The sequence below is a fragment of the Solanum lycopersicum genome, chromosome 5 (assembly GCF_036512215.1).
Source record: "Solanum lycopersicum chromosome 5, SLM_r2.1".
NCBI lineage: Eukaryota > Viridiplantae > Streptophyta > Magnoliopsida > Solanales > Solanaceae > Solanum > Solanum lycopersicum.
This window is the reverse complement of record NC_090804.1, coordinates 44,016,352-44,034,117: the sequence shown is the minus strand read 5'-3', so window position 1 is coordinate 44,034,117 and position 17,766 is coordinate 44,016,352. Positions and strand designations below refer to the sequence as shown.

General features: G+C 34.5%; 1 pseudogene; it reads right to left on the bottom strand.

Moving 5' to 3' along the window:
* The window catches only part of LOC104647534 (mitochondrial-processing peptidase subunit alpha-like), a 96,078-nt pseudogene that overhangs the window by 53,689 nt on the left and 24,623 nt on the right, over positions 1–17,766 (bottom strand).

The following is a 17,766-nucleotide window of genomic DNA, read 5'->3' as shown; positions in this document are numbered from 1 at the left end:
GACACTTCTGAACCAACAGGACAAGTCCATGACTCCCATGTACCAGCACCACCACCTATAACTACACTTTTTTCGCACAACCCTTCCATTTAGGTCTCATCACATCCTCATCAACCTGTAGTTCAACGTGTTATACCTGAACCTAGAATATCCACTAGGATTTATATCCGACCATCTTACCTCTAAGAATATTTTTGTCAAATGCCTTTCTCAAAGGATTAAGTCCCCAACCAATCTGTTGGCAATTCCTTAAATGCATTCTTTACTAACAAACACCACATCCCTTTTACTACTCTTAGTTGTGAAATTAGAAAATTATAAGAAACTTATCACATGATAGTGAACCCAACTCTTATGATGAGGCTGCCATGAACCCTGCTTGGCAAGCAGCCATGACTCAAGAGTTTGAGGCTCTCCATATTAATAACACTTGGAGTTTAGTTCCTCTATCTGCAGGTAAAAAGCCCATAGGCTACAAATGGGTATAAAAGGTGAAACACAGGGCCGATGGAAGTGTTGAAAGATTCAAAGCTAGGCTGGTGGTGAAAGGTTATACACAACAAGCAGGCATTGACTACACAGAGACTTTTTCACCTGTGGTCAAAATGACCACAGTAAGGACTTTGCTTAGTGTTGCTATCAAGAAGGGATGGGGTATCTATCAATTATGCTTTCCTACCTGGTGACTTGCATGAAGAAATTTTCAAGGAAATTCCTCAAGGATTGGAAGTTGATTCTGCTGGCCTAGTTTGTAAGCTCAAGAAGTCTCTATATGGCTTGAAACAAGCTAGCAGACAATGGTATGATAAGCTTACTGAAGCATTTTGTACAAAGGGCTTCATTTACTCAACCAGTGACTATTCTCTTTTAATTCTACAAAGTAACCCCATCCTCCACTGTATTTGTGGCTGTATATGTGGATGATGTCATTCTCACTGGTACTAATTGTCAAGAAATTCAAGACCTTAAATCTTTTCTTCATCTTCAGTTCAAGATCAAGTACTTGGAAAGACTGCACTATTTTCTTGGTTTGGAAGTTATTTACCAAGATGCTGGTCTTATTATATCTCAGAGGAAATTCACTATGGATTTACTTGTGTTTGACTGTCTTGGGTACTCTCATGTGTCTTCTCCACTTGATAGCTCCGTCAAGCTACATGCCTCAGAGGGGGAATTACTGCCTGACCCTTCTTATTACAAGAAGCTAGTTGGGAAGCTGAATTTTCTTAGCAACACAAGGCTGGATATTGCCTATAGTGTACAACATTTAAGTAAGTTTATGCAGGCTCCACGAGTGCCTCATCTTAAGGCTGCTATACATGTCCTCAGGTACTTAAAGAGTGATCCTACCTTGGGACTTTTTCTATCAAATACTCCTAACTATGATCTCAAAGTGTACTGTGATTCAGATTGGGCATCATGCCCGGATTCAAGGAGATCAGTCAGTGGATATCTTGTGTTACTTGGAGACTGTCCTATTAGCTGGAAGTCGAAGAAACAAGAAACTGTCTCGTTGTCCTCTGCAGAAGCAGAATACAGATCCATCAGAAAGGTCGTTGGTGAATTAGTGTGGATTAGAAGGCTCCTACATAAACTAACCATTCCATGTTCTGATCCCACACCAGTATTTTGTGATAGTCAAGCTGCTGTCCATATGACTTGAAATCCTGTGTTCCATGAACGTACAAAGTATATCGAAGTAGATTGCCATTTCGTTCGACACAAGTTACAAGATAGGCTCATATCTCTGCATCACATTTCCACAGTGGATCAACTAGCAGACATTTTGACAAAAGCCCTCACTGGTATCAAACATATGCATCTTTTGGGCAAGTTGGCTGTGACATCTCCACCTCCAACTTGAGAGGGGGTATTGAAATATTAGATAGCTTATTCATATAGTTAGTTAATACTGTAGCTTATTCAGATAATTAGTTAACACTGTTTGGGTTTTTTAGAATAGTCAACTTAATTAAACAATTGTGTACAGATTTAGTTGAGTTAGTCAAAACAGTCTAGAAGATTCTACTTGATTCATATACATGTATATATACAAATGTCATTACTTGGAATAAGATACTTTCTTCTTCCCTAAATAATCTCTTCAAATTTTTTCCTCTATTCAAGGTTGTTTCTCACCAAGTTCTTGTGACCTCCATTAATGGAGGTTTGATAAGGTCAATTCCTTTTCTTTTAACACATACTTTCTTGTCTCAAATTAGAAGATGCAAGAAACAAAACTCAACAATCTCCGAAGTCCGAACATGTATTAACTTTTACGCATTTGATAACAAATAAACATGTTTAACTTTTTTTAAACACAACTGTGGTATTTGGGACCACTTTTGTGCACCTCGACTAATTCCATGGGTGCCTGCTACCACCAACGCCGGAACAAGATAATGCATGTAAGACTAGTTTTTGGCCCATGAGGCATCTAATTTTATTTATTTTTAACAGGTAACTCCATGTATCTCTCACAAACATTACATAGGTTGTACTGAAAACCATATATACAAATTTTACTTCAAAATCCTGCTAACTCCTACCTAAATTGAATCTAGAACATTAATTATGGAGACAGTGTCATTTGAGTATATTTGATTACACCAAAAACATAGTAAGTAAAGACAGATTAGCTTATTTTTTTTGAATACTATTCTCTATGATATCAAAACATCTAGCATTCCTTTCCTTCCAAATTGGCCACCAGATACAACCAGGGACAATTCTCCATCTATCTCAATTTTTTTCTTGCACACCAGCTTCCTCCCACCTCTGGATTGCTTCGTTTATCTCTCCACGCATAGCCCATGGATGCCTTTGAGATTAAAGAAAATCCTCCAAAGCTGTCCAGTGACTTTGCAATGAAGAAATAGATGATCAATTGTCTCAGCCTTTTCCCCACCAAAAAAACACCTACGACAAAGTGGTAACCCTCTCCTCATCAGATTGTCTTGGGTGAGTGTTGCTTCCTTGGCTAGCAACCAGATAAAGCAGGACACTTTGTGTGAAATTTTGGTTTTCTAGATGCCTTTCTATAGACAGTTGTTTATGCATTGAGGTGTTTGATTCATCCACCTATAAGTGTTACTTACTTTCAACTGACCCTTCTTATTATCTTTCCACCTAAGGTATCTTGACCTACTTCCAGTCCATTGAATTGTTTGATGGTATTTATTAAATCTGCAACTCTTTAGATCTCCCAGTTATTTATATGCCTTTCTTATGTTGAATCTCCATCCATGGGGTGTCCAAAATTCTAAAATAGTCTTTTGTTGGTGAGATACTAATGCATGAATATCTGGGAACAAATTTTCCAGTCTTCCTGACTCATGCCATTCATCTTTCCAAAAGTCAGATTTAGCCCCGTTTGCAACTTTTATCTTAATTTTGGTTTTGAATTCACTCCATAATGTTATGATAGACCTCCATAAACTAACTCCATAGGGTGTTGTTATTTATTTTGTCATCCAGTGGTCTTCCTCTTCATACAAAGAATTAATAACATATGTCCATAGGGTTTGGTTCTCATTGCTATACTTCCATAGCCACTTCATTCTAAGTGCCTTGCTTTGGAATTTCAAGTTCTTGATTCCCAATTCCCCTTGTCTTTTTCGGGTTATCACTACTTCCCATTTGACCAGATTATAACCCTTCCTTTCATTGTTTCCTTGCTAGAGAAACTTCCTCCTCACCTTGTCTAACCTATTAACAACCCCGTCTGGTATGAGAAAATAGACATCATGTAGGTTGGGAGTGAATCAAGGACTGAGTTGATGAGAGTTACTCAGCCTCCCCTGGATAGATACTTTGTGTTCCATCTTGCCTATTTCTTTTCACACCTTTCAATTACACTATTCCATATTTCAGTTGATTGTGATTTTGCTCCCAGTGGCATCCCTAGATAGATGATGGGTAGATTCCCAGTTCTCCACCTAGGCATGAGGCATCTAATTAACTGCATATATATATGTACAGTACTTTGAAATCATGCAAAAACCTCTTAATAATGCTCTAGTAGGGAAGTAATAATTAATACTTCAAGCTTAGACCCTACTCATCTCCTATTATTGTTTTTTGTCGAGACTTGGGAGAGTAAAACTTCAAATCATATGTCATTGACTTCCAAAAGTATAGTGAGAGGAGGTAAAAGTTGACATTATCTTTTGTGCATCTCGTAGTAGAAAAAGTTGTCGTCAAATACTTTTGGGCATAAGAGTGTCAGCGGATTAACTGTAAAGCTATTTTGATTGGAAGTAACAACTACTTGCTATCTTTTTCATCATCAAACAACAGTCTAAAAATGTTTTTTCTTCTCCATTGCTATTCTAAATTACTTGACATTCTTAAGCAAGTCCAGAAGGGAAATCTTAATCAATAATTCAATCGTGTTGTGTCAACTTTTTACTACAAACTCTTCCAATACAGTGTTGTACAACCTGTTCACTGTGGCTGCTAGAGAATTCCCGTATGGACTTGAATAACCGGCAGAGTGAACTGCCTCCAGAAGCAAGTGTTGTGAATTTTTGGTGTACCCATCAATCTCCAATTTAACCTTCTCAAGATACATATCTAGGATATTATCACCCCCGATCCAACACAAAGAAATAGTTTTATTGTATTTCAAGGACAACCAAATAGGAAACATATAAGAAGGAACCTGTTCGCTAACTTCCAAATTTAAAAATGCTGGATTTCTAACAGAGTCAATAAGCAGCTCCACCATTTGAGGAACATATGTTATCAAAGCATCGTACGTGTATATCAAATGGTCTCGTGAGACAACATTGCTTCAATTTCCCGTACAATATGTAAGTGGCTTCGGTTTAATGTGCTTTTGAAGGCCATCCGTTCCAGGAGGTGTGTGGCTCCATAAGAAGCTGGTGTTTTGTAAATTGAGCAAGAATTGACATATAAACCAATAGAGGCAGGAGGGCTCTGAACTCCATAAATTGGAACCTATTAAGATTCACTGAAATAATTAACCTGATACTTCTTCCAGAAAAGAATGTTAAAATGGGTCTTACTGCAGATGTTTCTGATACTATTTTGAGACCATTTGTGAGAGTTGTTATCTTGGTCTTTCCAGGTTCAACATAATCAGGTAATGATGGAGGGAGCTGAACATCCTTGAGGGGGAAACCCAGAGGGGGTAATGAATCTGACCCGCCACCAGTTAACCAGCTAAAGAGGCCCCCTGATGGCATGGTTGCAACAGCAGTTGAACATAAAAATCTTGCCAAGCCCTATTGCTTTCACGAACCTATCATAGTTTTCAACATTCAGAACATAGATGATACCAGAAGTGAATAAAAAGAGCTTACCCCAAAATACCCACGTGAGAGGGGGACACAGGAGATTAGTTTATTTTTCAGCAGGGATTTTTTTCCCTTTGTGTTTCGCTCAAACAAGTAGGAGACTATTCCATTACTCCAACAAGTGTTCGTAATATATATATATATATATTATGGGGCTTGAAGCAAAAATTGAGAAATAGAGTGCACTGTCTAACAAGTGAACACATAATTCACTAAAAATTGAATTATATTAAAAGAATATGAATTCAATACTACAATAATCAAATGCCAATCAAGACAATTCATGTATGTTACTAGTTTAAAAAAAACGTCAGCATCAAACTACTATACAACTATACATTGATCTAACCCCTACCTTCAAGGGGTAGAGAGGTTGTTCTTTTATATACCCTTGACTCAAGACAGAAGTTTTCAAAGCAGGGTTGCATGAATATGAAAGCAAAATAGCAAGATATAAAGAAATGAAGTAACAAATAATAATAGACGTTGAAGAATTAGAAATTATGTGATTCAACATCGAATATACAAATAATGTCAATATTAATCCAACCCCTCAGCACTTACACTCAAAGAATCGACCACTTCTCGTTGAGATCATATTGAAGCACACAATATTCTGAAATGCATGGTTTCTCCCATGAAGGAATAACCAGTCACTTTACATTGATTCATCTCTATGAATAACAACGTGATGACTTTTACTAACGTTGGTCAAAACTAGTACAGATTGATGGGAGAAAAGTATATGTGGAATCACACGGTCAATCATAATTTGGGGGCATATTAGGATTTCAAGAGAGGCTGGGTCCAACAATATGGAAAGCATACACTATACTTTAAGCATACACTATACTTTAAGCTACATTGAATTTTCTTTTCTCATGTAGCGTAACTTCAATTGATTTTCCTATTTCTACCAACAACCTAGACATAAGCATTAAAAATAACTTCTTTTGGTGAATTTACACACAATACAACTAACAGTTAGGTGTACATCAATAAGCAACATCCCAACCCGTGATCGTCTTAAACAAGTGAAGAAAATATTCAGTTACATTTTAGGATTTACTAAGTACGCAAATGGAGAAATTATGCATAGTTTAACATCCGCACTTTGAGGTCAAACATGTATAAAACTCTATTACTAATCTAATCAGATCTAAAGACAAACAAGTCAAAGTTCCAATACAACATATACAGAAGCGATTCATTAGAATGTATTTCAGATAGCAGAACTATATCATTGAGCGGGAATGTGATAACCTAACAAAAACTTATATAACTATCTTTGTATTTTGCAATCAAGTAAGACGTTCTAGCTATATTTATATCCTAGTCACAAATCCATCTTTATTTTACTAAAGTAGAGATCTAACTCACTCTATTCTTCGTTCTATCTCGATGATTCATCTTCTGGGTTCACGAAGAGATTATCCATTTATTTAATATTAGTTAAGCATAAAAAATAGTAAGCACAAAACTATAAAAATAACTAATATTGATAAATAGTAAAAGATAATGTAGTTGTTATTTTAATTTTTTTTTTATTAATACAAGCATGTATATTTTAAGAAATTTTAATTGTGTTTTTAAGATAATGAGTATCTAAATTTCATAATTAGGGTTGTGGAAACCATGATGAATTATTAAAGTAAGTTTATGTGAAAAGTGATTCTTGAATATTTTTAATGTATGTATTGTTTACCTTTCGTTTAGAAGTCTTTAAACGGTGGCCAACCTTAGAACTCGCCTCGTTGCTACTTGTCGGATCAAGGAGGTAGGGAAAAGAATTAACAACACATATCTAGTGGATGCTATCTAATAGTCTAATGTCAATTGGTGCAAGGGTGAAAACTAATTTATACATTGATGTGATGTCTAATTTGAGGTAAAGGTAATGATTAGTAAAATATACACTCATAACCGGACCAAGGTGGATAGTAAAATTCCCTATTTGGAGGACCTCAGGAATCTCCACCTTACCAAATAGCATCGATAAGTTAGTGGACTTTAGCTCGTCCACATATCTCCTTAACTCTTTTTCTGACCTTAATTTAATTTAAGTTGATTCTTTTTTTCAATTACTTTTTAGATTCAAATACTCAATACATGTATACAAGAATCTATTTAAAACAACTCCTAAGATCGATATGATTTCCTCGAGAACTCATCAATCTCAACCCAATCTCAAGAACAAAAGTCAATTTCAAGAAACACAAATCAAGAACATTAACCTTCAACTTTCTAGAATGAATTTAGCTTAACAAATATGATTGATGTATGGATGAAGGAATTCAATGCTATGAGAGTCTCACATACCTCTTAGGACCGAATATTTGGGAACTCCACCAACCAAAATCACAAGAACTTGACGATTCTTAACCTTTTCTCCTCCTTTCTCCTCGAGTTATTTTTCTTAAAATCCTAGTGTGAAATTCGAGTGCATAAACTGAACCGATTTGTCTAAGACCCCAAAATAATAAATAAAAAGGAATTAACTTAATTAGGTAGTGGAAAGACCAAACAACCCCTCTTAAATATGGGTACTTTTCTTATCGAGACAACCCTACTTCAAATGACATACAAACTCAAAATTAGCAAACTCGGTGGCGTTGGAAATATAATTCAATGGCCTTTGATTTGATATCTTGAAGCCCACCTAATTCGTCCTGTGTTGTGAGTTATAATTGTTTGAATTTGACCCGATACTCATACTTAGCATACTTGTTAAACTTTTGAAATTTGATTATTTCCAAAAATGATTCATTTCTATTTTTAGTTCTTTCAACTCAGGGGTGTTATATTATCTCCCACTTGGGAAAAATTATCGTCGAATGATATTACTCTTAGTAGACTAAGAGTGTAACGATGTGAGGCCAAAATACATATTTTTATCATTATTTGTCTCACATTTATTATTTATCTGTCCCATTTTACCATAAATTTTATGAATTTTGTTAAATACTGTATTTTATTTGTAGGAGTAAATTTTTGTAAAGTTAAAGAAATTTGGAGCTGAAACGAATTAAATATGAAAGGTTGAAGGAATTCAAACACTCAACATAATGAATTAAATTTTAATATAATAATATATAATAGAAGGTAGATAAGATTGCAAATTGCAAATCAAGCGAAAATCAACTGTGCCAAGTGGCAATTTATGAAGGCAAGTGGCCAGTGCAAGTTGAGGCGGTTGCACAGTACACTGCAGAAAACTAATTTCTATTGGTTTTGATATGCTAATTAGATTTGTATTTAGTTATTTTATGTAGGTTTCTATCTGTATAAATAGTCTATAAAAATAATTATCGGAGGAGATAAATTAGAGGGTATCAAAAAATAAAGTTGTCAATACTTTTTTAGGGTTCTTTTCTTCTTCTTTTCTTAGACATTAGTACCTAAAGCCCTTATTTTTTTTTGGCTATAGCTATAGATTGATTGTTGAATATTAAAGGATTTTAAATTAATTGTTGGTTTCGTTTAAGTTTTTTTTTATATTCTTTTTTCAGTATTTCTTGACTGGTCATTTAGAGATAAATATACTGTCAATTCTTAAAGTCGAGAGAAGAGAGGGTAGATAGACCAGAGAATATAGAAACCTCGATTATCCATTATGTTGATGTGTGTTTAGGAGTGACGCCCGGATGAACAACTTTCTTTGTTACGAAACAGGATGAAATATAAATGCTCAATAGTTAGGCCTGCTATCCTCGCTTAATGATGTAGTTAGACAACTCACTGGAGTGGACGACTAGACTTCGAGAGACTGGACTTATACAATTAACCCTGTAAATCAATAACTTGATAACCAAAATCATTTCTTTGCTTGGAATAAGATACATTAAATCCAATACATATTGCAACCCTGGAATTTTCCAAATCACTATAAATAATTTTGTTATTTTATTCCTACATTCTTTCATTTTGTCACTCTTAAATAAAATTAGACCAATATAATTTAGTAAAAATGACTATATTGCTTGCTCTACTACATACACTTGCATATACATTAGAGAACAACAAGTTTTGGTTGCCGCTGCCAGGGACATAGAAAATTGCTATTCATCTAAGTTATACTTTTTTTAATAATTTGTTTGTTTGTTTATTTTTTAGTTATTTTTTTTCTAAAAAAAATTATTATTATTATTGTATACGTTGATACTCTTATTAATATGGATGATTGTGATATATCAGGGTTGGACGATGAGTGCTCTTAAAAATATCCTTGTAATTATTGTAATGGACGCAACTTGGATATTAAGTGTCCTATATGTCATATATGTGGTCGTCAATATATTTATTGGAATGACTGTCCTAAATATTATACCCTTTCCTGAAAACTCTATTATGATTCTTCTGTCATTTATGATGTTGGCAGAGGCCATGAAGTGGAGAAAGTAAAACTAGAGATCCGCAATGTGAATACATTTATGGAATGTATAAACATCTGATACAAAGTTAATTAAAAAATCATGGGACAAAAATTTGAATGCATGCAATAGAGAAAAAATTCATGAAATTACTGGAGAAGCTTGATGATATCCAATTAGAAATTACAGGTCCTAGCTAAATTAGAGGAAGAGATTGAGTCCCAACAAGAAGCAAATTATGAAGAAGCTGAGATAGTGATCCAATCTTGGCTACAAGAACAAGTTATACTTCTAAAGTTTCAAGAGTATTTGTGATGTTCTAATATACATGACAACCCAATTAATTGAAGGAAGAGTTGAGCTCACACAAGAAATAGATTAAGTTGAGTCAGATATTCATGACTTAGAGGCCCACTTGAGCAAAAAGATTGAGGCGTCTGAAGCCCAATTACCAATTGTCATGTATGATGACCAATTAATGGAGAAACAAGAGGATTTCTATCCATTCAACTACACGTTATATCATAACATCAATGTTAAGAAAGAGTACAAAAGTGAGAATGTTGTAAATATTGCTGCTTTGGAGTTCAGACAACTTAAATCTCATTCAAAAAACTTTTCTATATCGTCAAGTAATGGACGAGTGTATAGATGAGATACAAGGCCCCTACATTATAAATTTTTTTAGTCCGCATAAACAAAACGACATTCTTCAAATGAGGGTCAAGGGTGTAAAATGCGACATATATTTCTTGGTTCCTTTATCTTTATACCACCGCCCCTAGAAAGAAGCGGAAAAATTGATGCAAAGTTGGTTATGGATAAAATTCATAAGTTCACAGTAGAAAGAAAAGTGGTGAACTTACTTGTGTCATGCTAAGGTTAGGAGTCTTGAATGCAAATGTGGAAGTTGTCTTGTCTCCTATGCTAAATTGTGATGTGTGGTGCATGTATGGATGTGAATTGTGGTCTTAAGAGGTTGGGTGTTTAAATGTGATGTTGAAGCCATTATGTGATCATGTTGACCAATGTACACACACTCACACCTCATGCATGCTTACAAGTAGTATATTTTCATGGTGTCTAAGAAATGGTATTCTCATATGCACTTGTGACTATGCAAGTAGAGTATATCTCCATGAAAGATGTTATGTATACCTTAACTAGGATGACTTGATAGATGTACTAGTATGAACATGGGTATGGGACCTCGTTTATGCATTGCACATGTGTGACTTGATATGATAGTTCCTAGGTTTTTATCTATGTATATGAGTATGAATGTATGAGCATGTTATTAATATGCATAGTGTCTAAATGTGTTTATATGAAAGGGTTACTCACATAGTTACACCTATACACGTATGCATGAATGAAATGAAGTATGAGATTGTTTGGTCTAAGGATGTCATGTAAATAGTTTTCTCACATATAGGTGCACACACAAATGAAAACATGTATATTATACATGTATGAAGATCTAGTCAATAAAAGGGAACTTGAAAGGTGTTCTCAAGGGTATACTAAACTAGATGGTGCTTGAAAATGTTATGTCCATATGAAAGGTATTGGCACAGGATTTAGGGTTATGAACTCTCATCTATGACCTAGAGATAAGCATATGGGGAATTAATCTCCTAAATCCTATTTTATAAAGTAATGTTAATAATGTCTTTTCAAAAAGGGAACTTAGCTTAGCACCGAGTGTTCTTGAAGATGAGGGGTATCCCTTCCCAATATGGAAAGGTAGGTTCACCATAGGCCTCACGAGGTGGTTAGCCTAGTGTCCCAAAGGGCACAGAGTGATATTTATACATATGCCTCCAAGTTCCATAAACTATTCTTGCACCATAGGATCTAGCAAGTGATATCACCTAATATTCTAGCATGTTGATAATGTTCTACTTTGGCAAGGGAGAGCAACTTCCCTTGGTCTAAGGTTCTATAACTCCGAATTCCATGTTATTACCCATGGTCTTAGATTAAGTTAAGGCTATAGATTCTTTAAAGTAAAACGGGCTATGGAAGTAAAGAAGTGGACCCTAACTAGGATAACCTAAGGGAAGTTTCTTAGTGTAGGTGAGGGTATGAGTCTTTACCAATGCATTGCACAAGTAGATCTTGAAGGGAGTTCTAGGAAGGTGTTCTAATGTATATGGTCATGTTTATGTTTCTTATGAATGACATGGTAGTGTCCTCTACTTGTTGTGATTAAATGGATGGTATGAGTCTTAATGAGTCTATATGATGAGATCTTACCTTTTATGCATAATGTGGGTCTTATTAACCATATAATGAAGGTCTTTCTTGTTATGCATGATATTTTATATAATTGTCTTATTGATGTATAGAGTGAATGGTAGGCTTGTAGTCTCTTTGTAGGTTTACTTAGTATGTATGAGGTTATGGGACTTCACATGTACAATGAACTTGTAGGCTTAGAATGAGATTATGAGTAGGGATATTTGGTTTTTTGATGAGGTCCTCTATGTGGTCCATAAAGTATGTTGGGTCAAATATGATGTATATTTCTTGTTATATTAAATGGTTCTATAAATGTATGTGATAGATTAATGAAAGTTGTATGCCTGATTGCTTTGTGGCCTTAATGGGACATTATTTATACATTGCACCAAGTATCACTAGATTGGTTACTTGGGAAATTATGAAGTTACAAAGAAAAAAACATATTGTAAAGGAAAATAGGTTCACGGTGAAGGAGATGAGCTTAGTGTAAATGAAAGTAAGGTTATTGTAAAGTGATCCTAAATGTGCCTTAAATGTAATGTATGGTTTTATGTGATGTTTTGACTATTGTATATTCATAAATTAAGTATGTGAACTGTATAATTCTTATGGTATCAAATTTTTATGAGGTTTTCACAAAAAGGCATAATGCATGGTTTCAAAGTGAAATGCCCCTTTTCAAATGCATGTTTTTTCATGGTTGCCATACTTAGTGCATTCTTGTACTAAAACCATTCTTCTTTACCTTTTTACACAAAGTGTAGATTATGGATGCTTAAAGGATGTCTCTAGGGTAATGATCTTGATATGTGATTACCAAGCTCAATGAAAGGGAACCTTAAGTTCAAGAATTTCTTATGTCATGTTATATGTAAAGTTTTGTAATCGCTTAGTCAATGAATTATGTTATAAGGTTCATCTCCTTAATGTACTCTAATGATATTGAGTCCAAGATGGCAAAGCGACCTAGAGTCTTTAACTATGTATTACGATATTTATATAGATAATCGAAGTGATGTTTTAGCATATGATGTGCTATGAATTTTTTAATTTTTCCGCTAAATTTGCCTATGACAATGGGATGAATGATAACTATGGGCTTGTATAACACCCTCGAGAGGTCAAGTACGCCATGTTACTTATATGAGGTGCTCCCCCGTCGTGACACCTAATGAGGAAGGCTTGTTCCCTAAATGTAGTCATGAGGTTGAAACTATAATGTCATATGGCATAAAAGGGTTTCAATATACTTCTCCTAGTTTCTTAACCATGTTTCCCCCATAGGACGTAGCAATTGGATCCACATAATATGCTAGAATGATTTTAGTGTTCTACCTTGGAAATTAGAGAACCTCTTTTTGGTGTGGGGTTCCATCACAACGGATTCCATGTTTAGCTCACATGGTCTTAATTTCGGTTCATACTATAGTCTTCCTAATGTCAAAATAGAAAATGGAAGTAATGTAATGAACCCAAACTAGGATAACCTAAGAGAATGTGCTTAATGTAGGTGAGGATATAAGACTTCATTGCACAAGTAGGTCTTGAAGGGAGTTCAAGGAAGGTGTTCTGTATGTATATAAATATGTAAATGTTCTTTATGGATGACATTATGGTATTGACTTAAGTGTATGATAATATGAATAGTATGAGTCTTATTGTGTCTATGTGATGAGGTCTTACTTTAGATGCATAATGTTGATCTTATTGACTACACGATAAATGTCTTTCCATGAATATGCATGATGTTTGTCTTACTTGCCATATGATGAAGGTTCTACTTGTGTATGTAGTTGACTATGGTTGTCATGTTGAATTATACAGTAAATGGTATGCTTGTGGTCTCCTTGTGAGTTGACTAAGTATGTGGGAGGTTATAGGACTTCACATGTACATTGCACTAGTAGTCCTAGATTGGGATTATGATGTCTTTATGGAATGAAGTCTAAGTATCTATATGTTGACTATTTCCTTACTATGATTATTTTTGAAGTCTTGTCTTACATGTTGTCTTGGAATGAGTCTTATACGAGGTGCATGCATTATGTTGAGTTATATGTGAAGCTTTTATTGTCGTAATATGTTATGCCTCCATGTATAGGTATATGTCTTTGATTTAATGAAGGTTATGTGAATGTTCATTTTGGTGACCTTAAGGTGATGCTTGAGCGTGGGTAGTGGAATAGGAAACTATCCATGCATTGCACCAAGTGTTATTAGAGGATTACTTAGGTATACTGGACTTACAGTAAAGGACGAATAATGTTATAGAATGCTAAATATACCGTAAATGAGTCATGTGGTTTTATGTGTTGACGTAACTATTGTACATCTTTATATGAAAATGCAATATAGGTGACTTGGTGTGATGTTATGAATAATATATTTGCCTATATGAAGTATACGAATGATATTGTGTAATTTTGCCAATATTTATAAATATTCTTTAAAAAGGCATGCTGAATGAGTTCTAAGAAAAATGTCCTCTTTAAATGCATGTTTTTGTATGGATTCCATACTAAGTGCATTCTTGTACTAACACCATTCTTATTCACCTTTTTAAACAAAGTGTAGGTAATGGATGATTAAAGGATGTCTCTAAAGTGAAGGGCTTGATATATGTTTCCCAAGCTATAGAAAGGGATCCTTATGATTGAAGGATTTCCTATGTCATGATTATGTTCAAAGTTATGTAATAACTTAGTTATTGTTATATATTGTTAATGGCGTGTCCCTATTATACTCTAATGAAGTTGAGTCTAAGATGACTAAAAACACTTAGAGTCTAGCTATGTATATGATATTTTATATATATGAAGTGATGTTTCTAGCATATGATGTGCTATGAAAAGTTTTAATTTTGCTCTAATTTCGTATGACAATGTGATGAATGATGTCTATGGGCTTGTACAAAACCTCCAGAGGTCAAGTACACCATGTTACTTCTAAGGGGTGTTCACCGATCGTGAAAAACGGGGTATCAGAGCATGAGGTTATAAAAGTTTTTTTAGTGTCCAAAACTCTTATATTGCCACTTCTAGTAGAGTCTTGATCATCAATGGTGAGTAGCGACACATCTATGAATAAGGCTATCGGACGATAGAGTTTCACTTTTTTCATTAATCTTGTGTCAAGCTATAAACTTAACACTAAATGATCTTCCTCTCATATGTTTTCTTATTTGGTGGTCTTTTAGATGTGATTGCTAGGATGAGATGGTATCTCAATGCTTGAGGGACAAAAGTGTGTTTGATTCTTACTTTGGTTTATGGCTTGAATAGTATGTGTGAATGTGAATTTTGAATATATGTTGATGTGATGCCATTTATGGCTATATATGTGATTTATGAGATATGACATATTATGTGAAGATTTATGTGTTGATATGTTTATAACTTTTTAAAAGTTGTTTTAGTTGAATGATTTTCCTTTGGAATGATAGATTGCTATATGATTTGATATGATGATAATGTAATTCTACGGTTTAGGCTTGAAATGCTTTTATGGAATGTGATAAATAGCTAAAGATGCATGTTGCCTTTAGATAGGTGTAACGGTTCAAATGTTGCCCTTTTGTGTGTGTGATTTTTTAGAATTGCCTTGTGTTGATTGGAGTCTTTGGTATAGGCTTGATCCTAGAAGTGAAGGTAGTATCTTTACCTTGTAAGGTGATTATGGAGTGTGCTAGTTAATGGTAGAACCCTTATGACTAGTTGGTTAGTTTTCCTTATGAACCTATTCTAAGAGTAGGAAAAAGGGAAGAAAGGGTTTTGTTCCATAGGTTGGAACTATGTTTTGGCCTGAGGTTGTCTTAGAGGGTAGTATGTATCCCTTATACCTTAAAGAGAAAGACAATATTTATGTTGACCTACCTAGAAGTGGTTAGTTGCCCATTAAGATTGACCTTAAGTATGACCATTTGAGGAAGTGATTAGGTTGTACGAAGGTGTGGTTGGTTTGATGTTTTCTCCAAAAATGATGATATTGGTTGGAATGACCTAGAAGTTACCTTGCCTAGTGTTGAAAGAAAGAAAGAGACCTTTATTGCCAAGTTTCCTCTATTTATTCCCCTAATGTTTTCATGACCTTTGGTATATATGGTGTAGTTAAGTCCTTATGTGGTTGGGTAGCATGACCTAGCTTGATGTTCATGAGTTTCTTTTACATGTTAGACTTTGAGGAATGATGATTCATGGGTGCTACCTCTTCAAGGTTGAGATAAGTGTCTCTAAAATGGTTTCACCCTAAGTAGGGGGATGATTATGCGAGTAGTAAAGTTGTTGATATCTCTACCTTGTACTTTTATTCTTACTCAAGTTTGAAAATAAAAAGTTCCTAGAGCTTGTCCATGATGGAGTTTTGCATATAAGTATGAGTTGCATGTTCTCCATTTATTATGCATAATTTAAATGACATTGTGTTGTGCATGTTTTAAAAGGATTTATGTTACACGAAAATGTATTTTTGATTAAACTCATATTTTCTCATGTTGTTGTGCATCTTGATATGCTAAATGTGCATTAGACTTCATAAGAGGAGGTAAGGAGCATGCTTGATGTTGCTAATAATATGTGGTGTTTTAAGACCTCAATGAGAAATTGCATCTTTTGTAAATAAAAAAATTATGAGTCTGTTAAAAAGGTGTGAATTTTATAGTTTGGGAAGTGTTAATGTAGGTTCACTGTTGAGAAGTGATAGTATGTCTAGTTATTGTTCTTGATGAGTACCTATACGTTGCAAGAATTTCCTTAATTGGTGAATGTTTATGAAAACTATTATCATGTTAGGACTTGAAACATTGTGTAATGACTTCCTATTGTTATTATTTGTGTGGTGTGATTATTTGTCATGTTGACTTCATTAGGAAGAATGAATGAGCATGCTTTGGTTAAAAGTGGAGAAGTTCTCTTTAAAATGACTTGACTTTTGTGAATTGCTTGTGTATGAACTCATCATAACATGTGAGTATGTTAAGGAGATGGAAATTTCTCCTTAAGATACAAAAACATGGTGATTTTATAGGTGACCTAAATGTTATTATTTCTAAATGATAAGGATATTATTGATTCATATTGCTCATGGTCTATGTGCATTGAGTATAAGATAGTTGTTTGCTTCCTAAGTAATGTTTAATATTCCTATGTGTGAATTAAATGATTATACACGTTAAGCTCTTAATTAAATAATATGTAAAGACCATGTTACAATTAGTAGAAGGATGTTCCTCCTATGAACATGACAAGTGCCTATGTGCTTGATGCAGTAAGGAGTAACTGAATAGATGTTTTTGGTTGCTTGTGTTGATTGAGTGAATAAGGGTTTGAAGTTGGTGTTCCTTGTAAGTTTTGTGCTTTAACTATTATTTGATGATTTGTTGAATGTTGTGATTTTCTCTATGGTTCATTGAGTCCTTGCTAGCATTTTGAAATGTTCCAAGTGTCATTAATTGGTGAATGTTCCCAAGTGGGGGACATTGTAAGGTCTCTCAAAAAGAAGTAAGGTGTCTAGAGCCTAACATGCGCCTAAAAGAGATAATAATATTCTAGCTATGTGTTTTACAGTGTTTATACTTTATATTTGTAGTTATTTGAAGGTCAAACGTCCAAGACCGTTCGAGACGTTCGAAAATTATATCTTAGACGTGCTAGTGTGTTGTAGTGTGCCTTTGTATGTTTTACATGTTATTTGATGCTCAAATTGATAGGAAGGTCCTTAAAATTTTTATGATTGTAACTAGGTTCGAAACGTCTTGGCAAGAATGCCCAAGGACCACCAAAGGCGTTCTTGAGGAGGACCCAAATGTTGCATACACATTGCCTTGGCAGTGT